The sequence below is a fragment of the Microcaecilia unicolor genome, chromosome 1, assembly GCF_901765095.1.
Source record: "Microcaecilia unicolor chromosome 1, aMicUni1.1, whole genome shotgun sequence".
Classification (NCBI taxonomy): Eukaryota; Metazoa; Chordata; class Amphibia; order Gymnophiona; family Siphonopidae; genus Microcaecilia; species Microcaecilia unicolor.
Window position 1 is genome coordinate 737962338 of NC_044031.1, and position 20882 is coordinate 737983219.

The following is a 20882-nucleotide window of genomic DNA, read 5'->3' on the forward strand; positions in this document are numbered from 1 at the left end:
ATTACTGTGTACTGGAAGACTTATTGCAGTTCCCGCAACAACAACAAAAAAAAAAACAGTTTACTAAATGCTACATGTGGTCTATTCAGTTATACTGTTTGATTTCTTAATTTTTTGTTTCACTTAGAGAGTGACACAGGGACAAAGTTTGTCTCCTTCCCCGCCTCTCTAAATTCTGTCTCCGCCCTGGCCCTGCAGGCTCTGTCCTCATCTGCAGAAGCTTCGAACAATTATGCTTTAAATCTTTTTTTTATTAAAGTAGAAAAAGGAACAGTACGCTGTGCAACTATTGTGTATAAATTACAAATAGAAAACAATATTAACAATGAGCAGCTATAATAACCCTCCTCGCCACCACCTTCTATTCTTCCAACCCCAGCAATAGCTGATTTCTACTACCCCAAGGAATCCTAATCCATCCAGTTAAAATGTCCAGGGGTACAAAATACAACCCGTTCTGTATGCCCTAGCGGGGGAGGAATATGCCCTGTTATGATTTTTTAATCTGTGGATGAATGAGTCATTAATAATCTCTGGATTCAGTTGCTCTCTCCTGTCTTCCACAGTCCTTCCTGCAATAGAAGATTTCTTCTCAGAAGATGTGCTGGTAGCAGGATGTACAGGATCCCCCATGCAAATTTTGCTAGTTGTGGCCAGCAGCATGTTTGCTTGTTTTTCCCCCCAAAAAACCCAAAATATTATTGTCTGCATCACTCAGACATAAATAACAGTCTAGTTCATTAACAGGCTTCAAAGTAGAAAATAACACGGGGACCAAATTTGTCCCCGTGGGTTCTGTCTCCATCCCCGTGGTTACTGCTGGTCCCTGTCCCCGTGTCATTCTCTAGTTTCACTTATGAAAACACTTGAACTAAAATTGCATTATTTCTTAGTGTCCCTCCGGACCAGTCCAGGAACTGACTTGTGGGTTGTGTACTCCTTCCAGCATGTGGAGACTGAGAACTCTGAATCTCAAGAGCCCTATCCAACTAGCCTTAGATTCAGTAAACTCAGTCTCCAGCAGGTGGAAGGAGGTGAGCCTTTAGTCTTCTCTCTCTGTCTTCTTTATTAGGTTTTCTATTAAAACTTTTAAAGGTAGATTTGTTTGTTCCGGGCAGAGGCTGTGTTTCTTCTCTCTGTGCTCTGTGGTTAGGCTTTGTTGTGACTGGGTGCAGTGTACAGTCAGCCTTGGGGTGTTACACCCGGGGGTGGGGGGGGGGGGGTAACCGGGTCCCTCCCTCTCTATATCTCCTGGGGTTCCTGCCATTTCTAATTATTTTATAGGGGGACAGCTCAGTCTCTTCGGTGAGCACTGAAGCTTCAGGAGAGGCAGCCTTTTTAAATTGAAAAAAAAAATTGGGAGAGTACAGACTTCTAGCAGCGAATGGCACAGCAGCTCTGGGAGTGTGCGTTTTGATCGCCGTAGAGAGACTTCAGACTCAGGTCGTTAAAAAAAAAAGGAAAACTCCCAGCTCCGCAGCTGTGGGGCCACACGATGGCCGAGAAGCTTCGCCGTTGTCAGGCTTCTCAGTGCCAGGGGTGGGATCCTCCGGCGCTTGCAAGTTCTGCACCGCCGTGGAAACAGCTGATGTACCTGTTCAGGTGGTTCTTTCTCCTTCAGCAGGGTCAGTCGAGCTTTCGGGGGCGGTGGTCCGGTCTTCACACTGCTCAGATTCGGGTTGCGCTCCTGTTTTGGTGGGGATGGCGGCCATTTTGTCAGCCCCAGCATCTTTGGAAGACTGGCCTGTCTGTTCTGCTGGGGGACAGTCTGCTGCAGGGCTTCCCTCTTCTGGAGGTATTCAAGAGGGAGGTTTTCCCCCCGAATTTGTTATTCAAATGTACCAGGCTTTTCTTCTGAAGCAGTCAGGTTCCCATTTGATTCATTCTGTTTCTTCAGGTGACCCTGCGCCCAAGTGTATTCCTGTTAAGAGGGTTAGAGAGTCTGGGGGTCTCGAGGAAGATCAGGCTTCAGATCAAGATTTGGATATGCCCACTTTGGAGGAAATGGAGTTTTTGTGTGAGTCACAGTTGGAGGACTCTGGTCCTGCCGAGGCAGGGTCAGATTCCGGTTTTCCAGGTGAAGATCCGTCAGTGGTTTGTATTTTTCACAAGGAGGACCTTCAGGAGCTCATTTCTTTAATGGCCGACACTTTGCATTTTGAGGAAGATCATTCCGCAGTTCCTGAGGTGCGTAAGGTTGATTTACTGGTTAAGGGAATTAGATGCCCTGGAAAAACTTTTTCTATGCATCAGGACATTAGGGATGTCATCCAGGCTCAGTGGGATTTCCCGGATTTTCCCTTTAGGTTAGCAAGGTCCATGGTACGGCTTTATCCAGTTCCTGAGGTTGATCTCTTCTGAAGGTGCCTGTTGTGGACGCAGTAGTTTTTGCTGTCACTTAGCGCAATACAGTTCCGGTAGACGGTGGTACCGCTCTTCGAGATGTGCAGGAGCGTAGGCTCGAGGCCCTCTTGACGTCTCCTCTCTGGCTGTGCAGGCGACTATTTGTGGTTCTTTAGTAGCTAGAGCATGTTTTCGATGGGCTGAGCGAGTTTTGGACAGGTCTTCTGATGACTTCTCTTCTATTGATAAAGAAGTGGCTAAGATTGAGACGCATTCGGCTTTTTTAGGAGATGCCTTATTTGTTGAGGACGTCGTTGAAATTTATGGCCCTTTCAGTCGCAACTCGTCAGTCTTTGTGGTTGAAAGACTTGTCTACGGATGCGGCGTCTAAGTCTAAATTGAGTAAGTTCCCGTTTCAGGGTTCCTTTTTGTTTGGCCCTGAATTGGACAAACTGGTCAATAGTTTGGGAGATACCAAGGTGCCTCATCTTCCAGAAGATCGTCTAGAGCTCCTCAGCGCTATTCTGGTTTTAGTCGTGGTCGAGGGCGAGATTTCCGTCGTTTTAGGTCCATCAGGGGAGTTCCACCGCAGCGCTCTTGTTTTTTTCAGAGGAATCAGTCCTTTTGCGGGTCCCGTCGGGGAAGTAAGGATTCCCACTCTTCTTTTCAATCCACTACCCATCAAGCCCAATGAAGGTGCGAGGGCCTTACCTCTGGTTTCGGTGGGAGCTCGTTTAGCTCTGTTCTTTCAGAGGTGGGCCCGAAATTACTTCAGATCAGTGGGTTTTGGAGGTTATTCGAGACGGGTACGCCTTACAATTTGCTCGCCCTCTCTCCTATGCCTTTCTAGAGTCTCCCTGCCGTTTTCGGCTAAAGGCGGGTGCGGTTCGGGACACTCAAGGCTTCTCCAGCTGCAGGCGGTTTGCCCAGTTCCTCTGAAGTCAAGCAGGGTCGATATTCGATTTATTTTGTAGTTCCAAAGAAAGAAGGTTCCTTCTGGCCAATTTTAGATCTCTAGGTGGTCAATAGAGCACTCCGGGTTCCCAGTTTTTGGATGGAAACTCTGCGCTCGGTGATAGTGGCGGTCCGGACTGGGAGAGTTCCTTACGGCTTTGGATTTGACGGAGGCCTATTTACATATTCCAATTCGGAAAGCGCATCAGCGATTCCTCCAATTTGCAGTCCTGGGACAGCACTTTTAGTTCCAGGCGCTTCCCTTCGGTTTAGCCACGGCGCCGTGTACTTTCACCAAGGTCATGGTAGTAGTCGCAGCAGCGCTCAGACAGGAAGGCATTTTGGTTCACCCATATCTGGATGACTGGTTGATTCGGGCAAAATCGTATCAAGAGAGCCTTCAGGTCACGAATCGAATGGTTCAGTTTCTGCAGTCCCTTGGATGGGTGGTCAACTCAGCCAAGAGTCGGTTGGTGCCATCTCAAATCCTGAAGTACTTGGGAGTTTTGTTCGACATGGCACAGGGTCGCATTTTTCTTCCTCAAGCGAGGATTCTCAAGATCCAATCTCAGATCTATGCCTTGCTGCGCAGCCAGATCCCGTGTGCTCGGGATTATTTGCAGGTGTTGGGCTCCATGGCAGCAACGATAGAGGCAGTACCTTGGGCCAGGGCGCACATTCGCAGTCTTCAGGCATCGCTCCTGTCCCGGTGGTCTCCTCAGACGGACTCGGTACACGGGAGGCTACCTTTACGGATGCCAGAGCGCAGCAGCTTGTTTTGGTGGTTGAGGACGTCCAATTTGATCAAAGGCATGCCATTAGATCAGCCCAGCTGGACAGTGATAACTACGGATGCCAGCCTCAAAGGCTGGGGGGTGCCCACTGCCTTGGACAGTTTGCTCAAGGTCAGTGGTCTCCGTCGGAGACATCCTTATCAATCTCCTGGAAACCAGGCGATCAGTCTAGTTCTGGAGGCATTTTCTTCCCTAGTGAAAGGCAGGTCGGTTCGCATTCTTTCAGACAATGCGACCGTGGTGCTTATGTCAACCGGTAGGGAGGAACGAGGAGTCGGCTGTTACATCTGGAGTCATCGACAATCATGTCCTGGGCGGAAGCTCATCTAAGTGCTCTCTCGATGACATGTGGCAGGAACGGAAAACGTGCAAGCAGATTTTCTCAGTCAGAACCTTCTGGATCCCGGAGAGTGGGTTCTAGGATCGCGGGCCTTTCAGGTGATGGTAGATCAGTGGGGGTGGCCAGTCATGGACCTATTAGCCACTCAGGTCAACGCCAAAGTGAGTCGTTTCTTCAGTCACAGAAAAGATCCACTGGCGGAAGGGGTGGATGCTCTTCTCCAGCCATGGCCTCAGGGTCTTCTGTACGCGTTTCCTCCGTGGCCTCTATTGGGAAGACTTCTCCAGCGCATCGACGCACACGAAGGAAAGGTGATCCTGGTAGCTCCAGATTGGCCTCGCCGACCATCGTACGCGGATCTTCTGCGTCTCTTAGATGCTCCCCCACTTCGGTTGCCGGATCATCCCGGCCTGCTTGTTCAGGGGCTGATTCTTCATCCAGATCCGACTCGATTTTGTCTTACGGTCTGGTTCTTGAAAGGGCGCGATTAACGAAGAGGGGTTACTCTTCCAAGGTGATTTCTACCATGCTTCATTCACGTCGTTCGACGTCTCTTAATTATATCAGAATTTGGCGAATTTATGAAGCTTGGTGTGCGGATCGAGATATTTCTCCTTTACGTGCTTCCACAGATGTTGGATTTTTTGCAGCATGGTTTTGATAAGGGTTTGGCTTTTGCTTCCCTTAAGGTTCAAGTTGCGGCCTTATAGTGTTTTCGGGGGCGCGTACAGGGCAAGTCCTTGGTGAGCCTTCCAGATATGTCTCGTTTTTTGAAAGGGGTAGGTCTCCTGCGGCCTCCCTCAAGAGTGGTGTTCCCAGCTTGGGATCTTAATTTGGTCTTGTCTGTTCTTACTAGGCCTCCCTTTGAACCTTTAATGGATTGTTCTCTTAAGGATTTGATGCTCAAGACTGTGTTTTTAGTGGCCATTGTCTCGGCCAGACGGGTGTCAGAGTTGCAGGTTTTTTCGTGTAGGTCGCCGTTTTTGGAGTTTTCTAAGGCTCGTGTGGTGTTGCGGCCGGTGCCTTCGTTTCTTCCTAAGGTGGTCTCCCGTTTTCATCTTTCTCAGTCTGTGGTTTTGCCAGTCTTAGGTTCTTCCTCTGGTTCCGAGGATCAATGCAGGTTGCGATATCTTGATGTCAGACGGGTTCTTAGGCACTATCTGAGGGTTTCGGAGGATTTCAGGCGTTCAGATCGTTTGTTTCTCCTTATCAGGGATTCCGTAAAGGTCTAGCAGCTTCTAAACCAAATTTGTCTAGGTGGTTGAAGGAGATGATAGAGTCTGCCTACATTCTTTCAGGCAAGCAAACTCCGCGAGAGATCAAGGCTCATTCTACTAGAGGGCAAGCGGCGTCTTGGGAAAAAAAAGTTTTTTGGTTCCTCCGTTGGAGATTTGTAAGGCGGCAACCTGGTCTTCTTTGCATTCGTTCTCGAAGCATTACAGATTTGGATGTGCAGTGTCATCAGGAAGCGGTTTTCGGGGCAAGTTTGCTCATGGCAGGATTGTTGGGGTCCCTCCCTTAAATTGTACTGCTTTGTTACTTCCCACGAGTCAGTTCCTGGACCGGTCCGGAGTGACGCTAAGGAAGGAGAAATTAGATCTTACCTGCTAATTTGCTTTCCTTTAGTCCCTCCGGACCGGTCCAGATCCCTCCCAGATCTGTGTACTGTGTATATCTGTTTTGGTTGTTGCATATGGTTTTTATTTTTTTGGTTCACATTTGGTGCTGTTTTGTAGTTTGCAATTAAAAAAAAAATTATAATAAGGAATCCATTTTCTATTGGGCAGACCGGCACGGAGGTGTCGCTATCTTGCTTTAAGAGTCATTCCGTGTCAAGTGGACCAATTTTAAAGGTCGTCCCCACCTCACCATCTCAGAGTTTGATGAAATTTGGTACATAGTTTCTTTATGATAAAAAACTAAGCTGTGCAAAACTTTAGTTCAAAAGACTAAAAATTGGAGGTTCTAGGGGACCTCAAGTAAAGGGTTGCAAAATGTCGCCTGAGCAAAAATGACATTTTGGGCCAACTTCCAGAAGCTGTAAAACTGGAAGTTTTAGTAGTACAAGGGGGATATTTGGAAAACCTGCACTACTTTTAGGGCTTAATGAACTGGCAAAACCCCATGTTCCTAGTCCTCTTACTTTTTGAATGGTTTAGGCTCAAACTTTGCCAAAAAAACGGCAAAAATCAATTTACAGTGATGTTGAGGCTGCTGTAGTTTCTAAACTAGTTGGCCTTTCAGGTTGATTTTTGGTAGGTGTACTAAATGCACGGCTGTAATGAGGCATTCCAATTTGCAGCACTTTCCTTCAAGTGGTTGAAAAATTATAAGCGTTCAAAGTTGGTATAAAAAGCATTTTTGCCCATTTTGGGCTATCTTTGATGCCCTTGATCTCCAGTGGGACAGCTTCAATATTCTTTCTTTTAGCACCATTAGAAAGAGCAGATTTCCTTCTATCAGAATATGTAGTTTTCAATTTGGAGTCTCTCCATATAAGGATTGCAAAAAAAGTGTTTTTTGGCCAGTATTGTTGAATGATAGATGAAACGGATATAGGGCCCATCAATGTTTCTAATTGCTGTATAAGTCACTCAGTTGCTTTAAGCATGCGTTGGTCCATGGTGGCTATGCCACTACCAATTCAATAGGAAGTGGCAACCTCATCGCCAAGAGGTCACGCCCGATAGCAAGGCAAGTCCAGCCACTTGGCACAGGTTCCCAAGCCTGAAGGTGGGCATCTTACTTGAGGTTCCCAAGCCTCATTTGGTTGTCTTTGCCTCGTTTCTCAAGCCTAATGGGGGTGTCTTAATGGTTCCCAAGTAAAACCTCAGTGCTGAAGTGACAAGAATTTTTCACTGATAAGTTTCACTGCTGTTTCTGGAAATGTATACTGTCGTCCAAGTGTGTAGTTGCTGGTACTGGAAGAACTGCTAGAATATGCTGTCCAGAAATCCAACAAGAATCTCTTCTGCTAGGCCAATGAAATGATCGTGCAGGCCCGCATGGATGCATAAAGTTGACCAAGGCATCATGTTCTTCAAATGATGTGTCACAGACATTGCCAATCCACCATTTGTTGTCATAAACACAGGCAACATACTGCCCAGGCTGAAGTTGAGACACATTTATGCCAGGTACACTCACTGGGTCATCCGACTGACAAAGTTTGACAACAAATGAGGAGGAATCATTTGACATTCTACTGACTGAAATTTGGTTCAAGTCAATGGGAATAAACTGGTGATTTAGTTCCAGCAACTGTGGAAGCTTTACTGAATCTTTCCTCTTGTGCAGATCTTGAAGATTCAATTTCATCCTTGGAAACAAAAAAGAACTTGATTTTATTTATTTTTTGATCACAAAATTCAAACAAGCCTTGTGCTGTGAGAATTTGGCTATTTTTAGGTCGTTGCAAACTAGCCTGAGCAGCTAGTCGCTTTGTTGTACCACCTATGGCATCACATGGTGACTTGCCATGGCTTGTGCCAAAGAAATTCCACTGTGCACTTATTCCAAATTCTGTTTGATGATAGCACAAGTTGGCAAAGCTTTTGAAGTTCTTGTATTGTGCAGCTGAGCCATCACTAAAGTATGTTACATATTTTATTTCTCCAATTTTGCTTTTCAAGAACGCGATTAATTTTTCCAAGAATGCATGTACAGCAACTGCATCATGCCGCAAGCTGTCACTTATTATGCAAACACTTATGCACTGAATTTCACTTGAAGCATCACGGAAGTACCCAACAAATGGATGCAGTGTAGCTTGACTGTTTTCCCAGTGGAAACCTTGAACAGCATCTTGGACAATAAAGGAGTAGTTTTCAGCAAAGTCCAAGAGAACAACAATTTCACAAGGATTTAGGTTTTCTTTAAGTATTGTGTCTGATGTTTGGAAATGTAATGGTGAATTGACAGGTTTGAAACTTTCAATGCAAGCTCAGATACAAAATCATCAACATACATTTGTTTGGTCTCCAGTGTGGTGCGATCTGTATGAACCCACTGCTTAAACTCGATTGTTTCACCTGGGTCAGCATCAATGAACACTTCTGTCAGGTAATTTTCAAGCACATCTTTACCTGGACATATTTCACACCTGTGAAGCATGCATTCTTTGCATTCCAAATTGCACACAGTTTTAGCCATCAGTGCTTTGTAATCTTCGTTCAGCAGATGGCTTCCAGCAAGCATAAGCTTCACATTTTGATGAATGACACAAACACACACTGAATGCATACCAGATGAGCCAACAGTGACACACCATTTTGGCCTTAGCTCACAAAATTTGGAAAAACCCACTTCTGGCCCATTTCGAGTACGATATGCAACATACATTTCTTTTAGATTGCTAAGCAGCAAGTGCTTTTGCATTTGAATTTTTTCAGTGCCAGTTCTGACAGAGACAAAATCTTTTTTCCCTAGGCACAGTCTACTTAATTCATCATCTTCAAAAAAGCCAAGAATTTTTTTTTCTGTTTCTTCTGGTAAAACTTTACCTTTCTTCTTGTCTGGTTTTGCCAGAATTCCACAAACTGATTTCAGATTTCTTGCTTTTTTAACCATTCTAGTTGAAACCATGAATTCTGAGGCAGTTCTTTGAATAGACCAGCTGTTTGGTGCTAAAGTTAGTATTTGCAGTTTTTCTGCATGATTTGCTGAAACTTGGACTTTGTTTTTCAACTCGTTTAGCAGGTCATCATAATCAGAACATTTGTCACATTTCTGACTGGTAGAATGTCTAAGCCACCAGCAACTGCAAGATGATGACTCTCAAAGTATTTTGCACTCGCCTGATTTTGCGCTTGGTGTAGCCTCGTACATCACGCTTGCTGACTTTTTTGAACTTTAATGGAGAAAAACCAAGAGATGTCAAACTTGTGTTCAACTTGCCAGAAATGTCACTGTGTTCATCATCTGCTGCTGTTGATGATGATAAAGAATCAGCAGCTCTGTTACTGACGTCTTTTCGACAAGATGGACATAGTTTCTGACCCGGCACAAATATTTTGCTTGTTAAGGCCTTTAGCTGGGCTGCTAGTGTGTCATCCAGCACTCTTAAGCCCCTTTTTGCATTATGACCACCTTTGGAAAATGGGTTACAGCAGGTTCTTTGCAAAAATTCAAACTTTTTCAACAGTAAGGATTCATGATGAAGGCAAATAGTTGATCCAGCATAGAGAAGTTGACCAGAATGCTCTTGTAACAACTTCTGTTGATCAGGCAGAAGCTCTTCAATTAATTTCAAACCTTTATTTTTATTGTATGTCAGTAAATGATACTCTGATGTACTTGAACAGCCAACTGAGCAAAGTGGAAATTCATCTGATCTTTCTGGATCCATTGATGACCATTAGCATCAGTTCAACAAACGCGTTTATTCTTGCAATCAGGTTTTCAATGGGTAAAATTTTACTTCAGTCTAAAGTGATTAATATCTTCATTTGTGGCATTTAATTCAATATAAATGAGCCTGTCGGTGCAGGTGTGAGTTTCTTCAACAAGAAGTATGTATACAATGGTTTCCACCCTATTTTTTAGTTTACTTGAACACAGTTTTATAACATAATATTTAAAGAAAACTTCTTTAGCCAGTTAGACTTGGCCAATTATGATTGGTGAACCTGTTGCAAGGCAGAATTGTTTGTTTCATTGCCCAATTGTATGCTTCTGGTACCTCCTGGCTCCTGAGTGTCTGTTGCTAGGCTTACTTTGATGCCTACAGTTCACTAAGAGGTCAAACTGTAGCAAGGGTGAAGAAACACCAGCAACAGACACTCAGACGCCTTGCAACAGGGTCCACCAATCATAATTGGCCAAGTCGGTCATCCTAACTGACTGCAGTTTTCTTTAAACCTGTCATGAAACCTGGCCTCATCCTTCCACATCCTAAAAAACATTCCTGTTTTTTAGTTTTCTTGAATACAGTTTCATAACATAATGTGTTCTTTATTTTAAAAAATTGGTGCTTTTTGAAAGAAGAATCACTTTTACTACACTTGTATCAAGGGTGTAGTGAAGAAATCACAGGCTGCTGCCCGCAAACATTTGAGGGCATTTTTGCAATCCTTATATGATGAGACTCCAAAATGAAAACTACATATTCTGATAGAAGGAAATCTGCTCTTTCTAATGGTGCTAAAAGAAAGAATATTGAAGCTGTCCCACTGGAGATCAAGGGCATCAAAGATAGCCCAAAATGGGCAAAAATGCTTTTTATACCAACTTTGAACGCTTATAATTTTTCAACCACTTGAAGGAAAGTGCTGCAAATTGGAATGCCTCATTACAGCCCTGCATTTAGTACACCTACCAAAAATCAACCTGAAAGGCCAACTAGTTTAGAAACTACAGCAGCCTCAACATCACTGTAAATTGATTTTTGCCGTTTTTTTGGCAACGTTTGAGCCTAAACCATTCAAAAAGTAAGAGGACTAGGAACATGGGGTTTTGCCAGTTCATTAAGCCCTAAAAGTAGTGCAGGTTCTCCAAATATCCCCCTTGTACTACTAAAACTTCCAGTTTTACAGCTTCTGGAAGTTGGCCCAAAATGTCATTTTTGCTCAGGCGACATTTTGCAACCCTTTACTTGAGGTCCCCTAGAACCTCCAATTTTTAGTCTTTTGAACTAAAGTTTTGCACAGCTTAGTTTTTTATCATAAAGAAACTATGTACCAAATTTCATCAAAATCTGAGATGGTGAGGTGGGGACCCCTGGTCCACTTGACACGGAATGACTCTTACATGGATTGACTGCTAACATTCCCTGTGGCACAGAGGAAGTTGGATAGAGCTCTTATTGGCTCTCGAGATTCAGAGTTCTCAGTCTCTAACTGCTGGAAGGAGTACACAACCCATGAGTCAGTTCCTGGACCAGTCCGGAGGGACTAAAGGAAAGCAAATTAGCTGGTAAGATCTAATTTCTTCTTATTTTACAATGTTATTTTTTTCTCTAGACTTTGTTTAAAACCAACATTATGATCTTTATTTACAACTAGTAAAAAAGGCCCGTTTCTGTAAGAAATGAAACAGTCGCTAGCAAGGTTATATTCAAATGGTGATTGTTGTTAACCAAACAGTTCATAGAAAAGTGCTATAATGAGAAGGAATAATTGTGAAGGGTTTCTCTGTGTGTCAGAGAAAGAGAGAGGGTGTGTATGAGTGTTAGACTCTGTGTGTGTGACAAATAGAGTGAGTGATGTATTGTCTGGGGTGTCAGTGATTGAGTGTCTGTTGCCCCAGAGATTGTTTCATGGTTGTTGCTTCTTTACTGTGATCGGGTGGCTTGTATGGTTGTCAGTGTTGTTGGGGGGGGTGGGGGTGGAGTGTTTGTAAGAGTGCATTTTTTTGTGTGGGGGGGGGGGGCGCCGGAATGAGTGTCTGTGTGTGTTAGTGATAGACTGTGTGTGTGTGACAAATAGAGTGAGTGATGTATTGTCTGGGGTGTCAGTGATGTGTCATAAATAGACATTGAGAGTGAGCATCTTTTAAATGTTTTTTTGTTAAAATAAGCTGTACCTTCTGTTACTTTATAGGGGAGTCTGTCTTTATGGTGGCATTTTTTGACTCGCTGGTATGTGTGGAGAGGGTGGTTGTCAAGCTGTATGGTGTTTCGGGAGGGCAGCTGTTGAGCACGTCAGTGGCGTCAGGCAGGCTTGAGCCTTTTTTTTGTGTGTGTTGCTGTCAAGCTGTATGGCAGTTTGGGAGGGGAAGGGTTGGATCAGCTGTGCGGCATGCCTTTTTTTTTTTACCCCGGGTTCTGATGCTGACATCATAATGCGTTTGCTGACATCAGCCTGTGCTATGGAGCCTAGCAGACCAACTCCGAAGAAGTCACGAACACAGCCAGCAAGAACGTTGGAGGAGAGAATTATTATATAGGATAAGGATCCCGTGTCCCCCCCACCCCCCCAATTGTTAATCTCGTGCTTAGTTGTTTATTGATTGACTGACGTTTATTAACCACCTTTATAAAGAAAAAGTGCTGTTTTCTATCTAGACAGACCTTGACAGATTTTCTGTGGATTTAACACCCAGCCCATAAAAGTTAGAAGCTAGCAATTGGAAAAAAAATCTCTCTAAGGTCTGTTGCACTTACAGGCCTGGTTTGCTAAAATTTTTTACCCATTCTGTGCCTAAAGAGAAAAAAAACCATAGTAAATCAGGTCCTTAATTTCAATTTCCATATCATCAAGCTGATCAATCCATAGACTGGTGGGTTGTGTCCATCTACCAGCAGGTGGAGATAGAGAGCAAACTTTTGCCTCCCTATATGTGGTCATGTGCTGCCGGAAACTCCCCAGTATGTTCTCTATCTCAGCAGGTGGTGGTCACACACAGCAGCAGCTCTGGCTAGGCCTCCAAGCCTAATTCTTTGGTTTTGTTGAGTGCCTGGGGTTGAGGGCTCTTTTGAGCAAGTGCAAACCTGGTGGTGCCAGGTCCCTCCTTTTCTCCCCCCTCCCGCTGGCTCCGTTAAAAAAAAAAAAAAATTTTGAACGTCCTTAAAGGCGTTTATTTCGACGTTTATTTAAACGTTTATTGCAGCTACTCACTGGGACACCAGGTCGTTACAGCTTGGAGCGGCAAGCAGGTAATTTTTACCTTTTTATAGCGGGCAGGGGGTTCCCCGATTCTTCTCCTCGTGGCATATGGCGTCGGAGGGCGAGGGCGCAAAGAGTCGCTCCCCGGATCGCTTGAGCGCTTCTAGAGGGGATGCGGGGGTCTTAAAGCCTGATTCGCCCTTGTTGGGTGACACTTTCGTGACCGATGAATGTCCCGGTCCTTCCTCCGGCGTGGCGGTTTTTCCCCGCCATAAACACCCATCCCCCGCTCCTCGCCTCCGCCATCTTGGCCGGCCACGCGGCTCGGACGGCTTCTTCTTGGGCCGCCCTTGAGGTTGAAGACATTAATGCCATGAACGCCCTTAATTTGGGCGACGGCACAAAAGCGGCTAAAGTTAAGCGCCGTTCTTCCCGCGCGGCTCCTTCGCGGAGTGTCGCGCCGGACGCCATTTTGGATGCGCAGCATGTCTCTCCCCCGCTCTTGCGAACGCCGGTTGAGGGTGCGTCTAGGGCTGTTGCCCAGGCTGCGGAAGTACACAGTCTGGGGGGTTTCTCCCCCGAGTTTGTTTTGCTGCTGCATCAGGCCTTCCTTATGCAAAACGCTGCCCCTGCTCCCTCGTCTGGTAAAGAGGTTGAGGTTCCCAGAGGTAAACGCCCTCAGGTTGATTCCCAGGCCTTGGAGGACTTTGTCTCCTCCGATGTAGATGAGGGCAGCGTATCTGAGGTCTCCCAACGGTCCTTTGCGGATTCTTTGGAGGAGACGGATCCCCGCTCGGATGGAGCGGATGACCCCTCTGCAGCGCGGCTTTTTAGCTCAGAGGATTTGTCCAACCTGTTGGTGCAGGCCATGGACACTTTGAAGATTTCCTCTCCGGAGGACGTCTCTCCCTCAGCCCCTGTTGGCTCTGCCATTATGCTGGGGACGAAGCGCCCGCCTAGAACCTTCCACGTGCATGATGCCATGCACACCTTAATTGCGGCTCAATGGGATGTCCCGGAAGCGAGCCTTAAAGTGGCTAGGGCTATGTCCCGCCTCTATCCTTTGGCTGAAAGTGAACGTGAGGCCTCTCTGTGGCCTACCGTGGATTCTTTAATCACTGCGGTGACTAAGAAAACGGTGTTGCCGGTGGAAGGTGGCACGGCCCTAAAGGACGCCCAAGACAGAAGTTTGGAGGCGGCCTTAAGGTCGTCCTTTGAGGCAGCTGCTTTAAGTTTGCAGGCCTCAATTTGCGGCTCCTATGTGGCCAGGGCGTGCCTGACTATGGTGCAGCGGGCTTTCCCCTCGGATCTTTCCTTGAGGGCTGATTGGCCGCCCCTGGAATCGGGCTTAGCCTATTTGGCAGACTTGCTGTATGATGTCTTGAGGGCCTCAGCGAAAGGCATGGCTCAGACAATCTCTGCGCGGCGGTGGCTTTGGCTGAAACATTGGTCTGCTGACCACGCCTCTAAATCCCGCCTGGCTAGATTGCCTTTTAAAGGCAAGCTGCTCTTTGGGGTCGAGCTGGACAAAATCGTGACCGATCTCGGCACGTCTAAGGGCAAGAAGTTACCAGAGGTCAGGGCTCGGGCTAGTACTCGCCCTGGTACCTCCAGAGGACGGTTTCAGGAAGCCCGTCGGTACCGCCCGGGCAGGTCGGGCTCCTCTGCCCCCTCTTCCTTCAAGAGGAACTTCTCCCCCAAGCAGCATTCCTTTCGCAGAGACCGCCGTCCCGGAGGTGTCCCCTCCGGTCCTCCCCCAGGGTCTCGTACCCAATGACGGGGCCTTGGTCCACGCCCCAGTACAGATTGGAGGACGGCTGTCCTCGTTTATGGGCGAGTGGACCACAATAACTTCAGACGCTTGGGTGCTGGAAGTCATCAGAGACGGCTACAAGCTAGAGTTCTGCCGACCCTTAAAAGACGGGTTTGTACTCTCTCCCTGCAAGTCTCCGGTCATGCTGTGGTAGTGCAGCAGACCTTGAACAATCTGATCCGCCTGGGGGCGGTCGTTCCGGTGCCAGAAAATCAGCTTGGCAAGGGATGTTACTCCTTTTTCTTTGTGATACCAAAGAAAGGAGGTTCTGTTCGGCCTATCCTCGACCTCAAAGGGGTCAATAGGGCCTTGAAAGTTCGGTACTTTCGCATGGAGACCCTCCGCTCTGTTATAGCGGCAGTGAAGGCAGGAGAGTTCCTGGCATCCTTGGACATCGAGGAAGCGTACTTGCATATTCCCATCTGGCCTCCTCATCAACGCTTTCTGCGTTTTGCAGTCCTGGGCCGACACTTCCAGTTCAGAGCCCTCCTGTTCGGGTTGGCTACTGCTCCGCGGACCTTCTCCAAAGTAATGGTGGTCATCGCGGCCTTCCTGAGGAAGGAAGGAGTTCAAGTCCATCCTTATCTGGACGACTGGTTGATCCAAGCCCCCTCTTATGCAGAGTGCGGCAAAGCTGTGAACCGGGTGGTTGCTCTTTTGAGCTCCCTGGGGTGGATCATCAACTGGGAGTAAAGCCAGCTGCGCCCGACTCAGTCCCTGGAGTATCTGGGAGTTCGATTCGACACCCAAGTGGACAGAGTGTTCCTGCCAGACAATCGGATTGTCAAGCTTCAGGCTCAGGTGGACTAGTTCCTAGTAGCCTCCCCTATTCGGGCTTGGGACTACGTGCAGCTGTTGGGCTCTATGACGGCCACGATGGAAGTAGTGCCCTGGGCCAGGGCTCATATGAGACCACTACAACAATCTCTGCTGCTGCGCTGGACTCCGATGTCGGAGGATTATGCTGTGCGCCTTCCCTTGGACCCAGCAGTGCGCAAGGCGCTGAGCTGGTGGACGCAGACAGACAAGTTGTCTGCAGGAATGCCTCTGGTGACCCCGGAGTGGATTGTCGTCACGACAGACGCCTCTTTGATGGGCTGGGGAGCCCACTGCTTGGGAAGGACAGCGCAGGGGCTCTGGTCCCCTGCAGAGGCAAGTGGTCTATCAACCTCCTGGAACTCAGGGCCATTCGGTTGGTGGTGTTGGAGTTCATCCCGGTACTGGTGTTGAAGCCTGTACGGGTCCTGTCGGACAATGCCACGGCTGTGGCCTATGTCAACCGCCAGGGAGGTACCAAGAGCGCCCCTCTAGCCAAGGAGGCCATGAATCTATGCCAGTGGGCGGAAGCGAACCTGGAACAGCTGTCAGCGGCCCACATTGCCGGAGTCATGAATGTCAAGGCGGACTTTCTCAGTCGCCATACCTTGGAGCCCGGAGAGTGGCAGCTATCTGCTCAGGCGTTCTTGGACATCACGAAGCGCTGGGGCCAGCCGAGCCTAGATCTGATGGCGTCATCGGCCAATTGCCAAGTGCCGCGCTTTTTCAGCAGAGGACGGGACCCTCGATCCCTGGGAGTAGATGCTCTCCTCCAACAGTGGCCGACACAAGAGCTTCTCTATGTGTTCCCGCCCTGGCCCATGTTGGGCAGGGTGCTAGACCGGGTGGCAAAGCATCCCGGCAGGGTAATCCTGGTGGGTCCGGATTGGCCCAGACGTCCCTGGTATGCGGACTTGATCAGGCTCTCAGTCGGCGATCCTCTGCGGCTGCCAGTGGAGCAGGGCCCGTTACATCAGGGTCCCGTGGTGATGGAGGATCCCTCCCCCTTTGGTCTTACGGCCTGGCTATTGAGCGGCAGCGTCTGAGAAAGAAGGGCTTCTCAGACAAGGTCATCGCCACTATGCTGAGAGCGAGGAAGCGCTCTACTTCTACTGCTTACGCCAGGGTTTGGCGTATCTTTGCAGCGTGGTGTGAAGCAGGCTCACTTTCTCCCTTCACTGCTCCAATTTCTTCAGTGTTGGCGTTCCTGCAAGAAGGTCTGGACAAAGGCCTGTCGCTCAGTTCCCTGAAAGTTCAGGTAGCGGCTCTGGCTTGCTTCAGGGGCCGCCTGAAGGGTGCTTCCCTGGCTTCGCAGCCAGATGTGGTGCGCTTTCTCAAGGGAGTTAATCACCTGCGCCCTCCTCTGCACTCAGTGGTGCCTGCGTGGAATCTCAACCTGGTGCTAAGAGCATTGCAGAAGCCGCCTTTTGAACCCTTGTCGAGGGCATCTCTGAAAGACCTGACGTTGAAAGCAGTCTTTTTGGTGGCTATCACTTCAGCCAGAAGAGTTTCCGAGCTCCAGGCACTCTCATGTCGAGAGTTTTTTCTGCAGTTCACTGAGGCAGGAGTGACTGTTCGCACAGTGCCTTCCTTCCTGCCCAAGATTGTTTCTCGCTTCCATGTGATTCAGCAGCTCTGTCTCCCTTCCTTTCGTAGGGAGGTCTACCCAGAGGAATACTCTGCTCTCAATTTCTGGATGTGAGACGAGTCATCATCAGATACTTGGAAGTGACCAATGATTTCCGGATATCGGATCATCTGTTTGTCCTGTTTACAGGTCCTCGTAAGGGTCTGCAGGCGTCTAAGCCTACAGTGGCAAGATGGGCAAGGAAGCCATTGCAGCGGCTTAGGGTCCGTCTCCTTGGAAGAGATTTGCAAGGCGGCAACTTGGGCTTCGGCCCATACCTTTGCCAGGCATTACCGCTTGACTGTGGCTGCTCGGGCGGAGGCCCGGTTTGGAGCTTCAGTGTTGCGGTCAGGGATTTCTATGTCCCGCCCTGGGTGAGTACTGCTTCGGTACATCCCACCAGTCTATGGATTGATCAGCTTGATGATATGGAAGGTAAAATTATGTATCATACCTGATAATTTTCTTTCCATTAATCATAGCTGATCAATCCATAGCCCCTCCCAGATATCTGTACTGTTTATATTCTGGTTGAATTTTAGGTTCAAGTTTAGCCTTCAGTTACTTCAGGAGGACTTCGTGTTCAAGTTCTTCTTTCACTTGGATTCTTCAAGAGTTGAGACGAGTTTGTGTTACAGTGAGCTGCTGCATTCCTCTCCCCTCCGTTTTACGGGGCTGGATTGAGATTTAAATTCTGCCGGCACTCCCTCCCGCTTCGTGCGGCTGTAGGGCAGCTTTGTACCCCTCCCGCTTAGGCGGTGTTAGGGTCAGTCAGCTCCTCCCGCGGTTGCGGTTGCAGGATAAGCCAGAACCCCCCGCATCGGCGGGTGTGGTGTCCCTCCCCCGCTCCGCGGGGATGAGCTGGACGGATTCCCCTCCCCCACTTGTGTGGGGATGAGCTGGGTTAATTCCCCTCCCCTGTTTCGGCGGTGGTGAGCTGGGCAGAGTGTCCCTTTGTGGGTGTAATTCTCTAAGTGCTGAGTCCTGCGGATGGAGCTTTGATATCGACATACTGAGGAGTTTCCGGCAGCACATGACCACATATAGGGAGGCAAAAGTTTGCTCTCTATCTCCACCTGCTGGTAGATGGACACAACCCACCAGTCTATGGATTGATTAGCTATGATTAATGGAAAGAAAATTATCAGGTATGATACATAATTTTACCTTAGTGCAGGTCAGCAAGACTCTTTCAATGTACCCTTATCCTCGGTCTCCCATCCAGTTATTTATCTTCTTTTGCTTTACAGCAAGCTGTCCTCCATAACTAACCTGAGAGCAGTGTGTAGGAAGGGTTGCTTCCACAGGGATCATGGAGCACTGTCCTAAGGCAAGCAGAATCAGGTTTCTGTTTAGTACAGGTACTTAGTACCTTAGGCAGTTACCTAAATATTGGCTCACTAGATTCACAATGTCTGTATGCAGATTTTGGCAAAAAAGAAAAAAAAAAAAGTATTTTTCAATAATGGCTTTTTTTTGTCATTCCAAGATCCATGGTCTGCTGTAATGTCCAGAAAGCTTGACTGTGTAATCCATCAGCTTTAGATTCTTTAGATGTTTCTTTTCCATTGGATTTTAGTACTTTACTGCTGGATTCAATGGTGACCACTTGGAATTCTACTTTCTCGGGCACTAGATCAGGTAGCACCTCTTAGACTGTCTAGGCTACACAAATCGATATCAGACTTGCATCAGGCATGTTATCATTCTGGCCTTCGACTTTTACGTCAACAAACTTGTGTAGAAAGAATTTGGAGAGGTTGCACTTCAGCACATGCCTTGTGTAAACAAAGGTATCTGGAATATCGTTTGTTCCTTGTCATCAAGCAGATGAAGCCATTACGTATGGGTTGTGTCCATCAACCAGCAGGGGGAGATAGCACTCAACTTTTCACAGTGCCTCATGGCCAGCTAGCTCCACTGATTCTTCAGTATTCTCTATCTCCCCAATCAGGGTGGCTGCAGCTTCTTCGAGCTCCATCAAAATCTGTCTGGGGGTGGCTCCTGGCTTGCCAGTTGTTAGCCAGGGTGTTAGAGGCTATAGCAGCTTCACTTTGAAGGCACATAGGTCAGCCCTTTCCCTGCCTTACCCATGCCCCCGTGGATGTGGACATATTAGCTTGCTTTTCCCTGTCCTTTCCCACTAAGTGGATGCAGGCACATTGGTTCGCCTTTCCCTGCCTTTCCCACTTATCTGAGCCTCCCGAGTGTTTTTATTTACCTCTTTTGCCTCTGCTTTCCTCACAGTGTTAAAATAATTAAATAAATAATTAGTTGCGTCGTGCTTTAGCACAGCGATCTTGGAAAAGAGGTTTTTTTTGTTGAGATTCTTCTGCAGGACCGGAGCTGTGATACTCGGTCCAGTGAGGTAAGAATGTTTTCTGATTCCTCCGGGTTGGGCCCGCGATCGGGGTGTTTTTGGCGCGAACCGCCATTTTTGAATTTTACCGCCGTTTTCGGCTATGGCTGCGGAGACTGTAAAGCGCTGTTCTAAATGTGGCAAGCGCAAATCAGCAGCGGGGCTCTAATTCGTGCTGTACAGACGGTAGAGCCGGCCCGAGCATGGCGAGCGGCTATCTTTCGTGCTCTGAGCTGGCAGCGGACGCCATTTTGGATTTTCCACATGGTGCGGCCTCCGTTGCGAGAGAGAGCCCTGAATCCGGGGGGGGGGGGGTCCTCTGAGTGAGGCTAATAGAGCTGATAGCCCTGGGCAGGATCCGGGCGGTCAGGGAGCGGTTTTCTCCCCTGATTTTGTTTTAATGCCGCATAGGGCATACATGCTTAAAAGAGCTCTTCCACAGGGATCTTCGGACCCTCTGCCTGCCCCCCCCCCCCCCCCCCCCCCCCCCCCCCCCCCCCCCCCCGGTGGATCCGGGCCTTTTTGGAGTTGGCTTTGCCTGTTTCTTATCCTCCTGATAAACGCAGAAGGGCTAATTCCCCTTCTGAGTGTGGCGCAGAGTCGGGTGCAGAATTGCCACAGGAGCTTGATGATCCGTCTGCGGTGAGGATTTTCCACCGCGAGGAGCTGCCAGCGCTTATTTGAAGATCCTGGGAGTGGCACAGCCTCCTCTGTTAATCCAAGGATGGCTAGTACCAGAAAGCCTGCGCGAGCCTTTTCTTTGCATGACTCCATCCAAGAGCTTATTTCGGCTCAATGGGCTGACCCCGAGGGACCTTTGAAGGTTGCCAGGGCTATGAGGCAATTATACCCTCTGAGCGAGGAACATTTGGCTGCTTTGCAATGCCTAAAGTGGATGCCCTGGTCACGGCTGTGACAAAGAGAACTACCCTCCCTGTTGAAGGAGGTGTTGTCCTGAAGGATATTCAAGACCGCAGGCTTGATTCAGCTCTGAAGCGGTCCTTTGATTTGGCAGGTCTCACTGTTCGGGCGTCTGCATGCAGTTGTTATGCTGCTAGAGCCTGCCTGGCTTGGTTACAGCAGGCAGTGGAACAGCCCGGTGATGGAGCGGAGACCTTATCTGAAGTGGCTCCGCGGATGGAGTTGACCTTGTCCGGCTGACGCCCTTTATGATACGGTCAGAGCTTCGGCTAAGCAAATGGCTGTAGCAGTGGCGGCTCGCCGCACTCTTTGGCTACGACATTAGGCGGCGGACATGGCCTCTAAGGAAAGGTTGGTGAAGTTGCCCTTTCA

The 20882-nt window shown here is 48.1% G+C and overlaps 1 protein-coding gene across 1 annotated transcript in view; it reads left to right on the top strand.

The window, feature by feature from the left end:
• The window catches only part of TICRR (TOPBP1 interacting checkpoint and replication regulator), a 213342-nt gene that overhangs the window by 1344 nt on the left and 191116 nt on the right, over positions 1-20882 (top strand).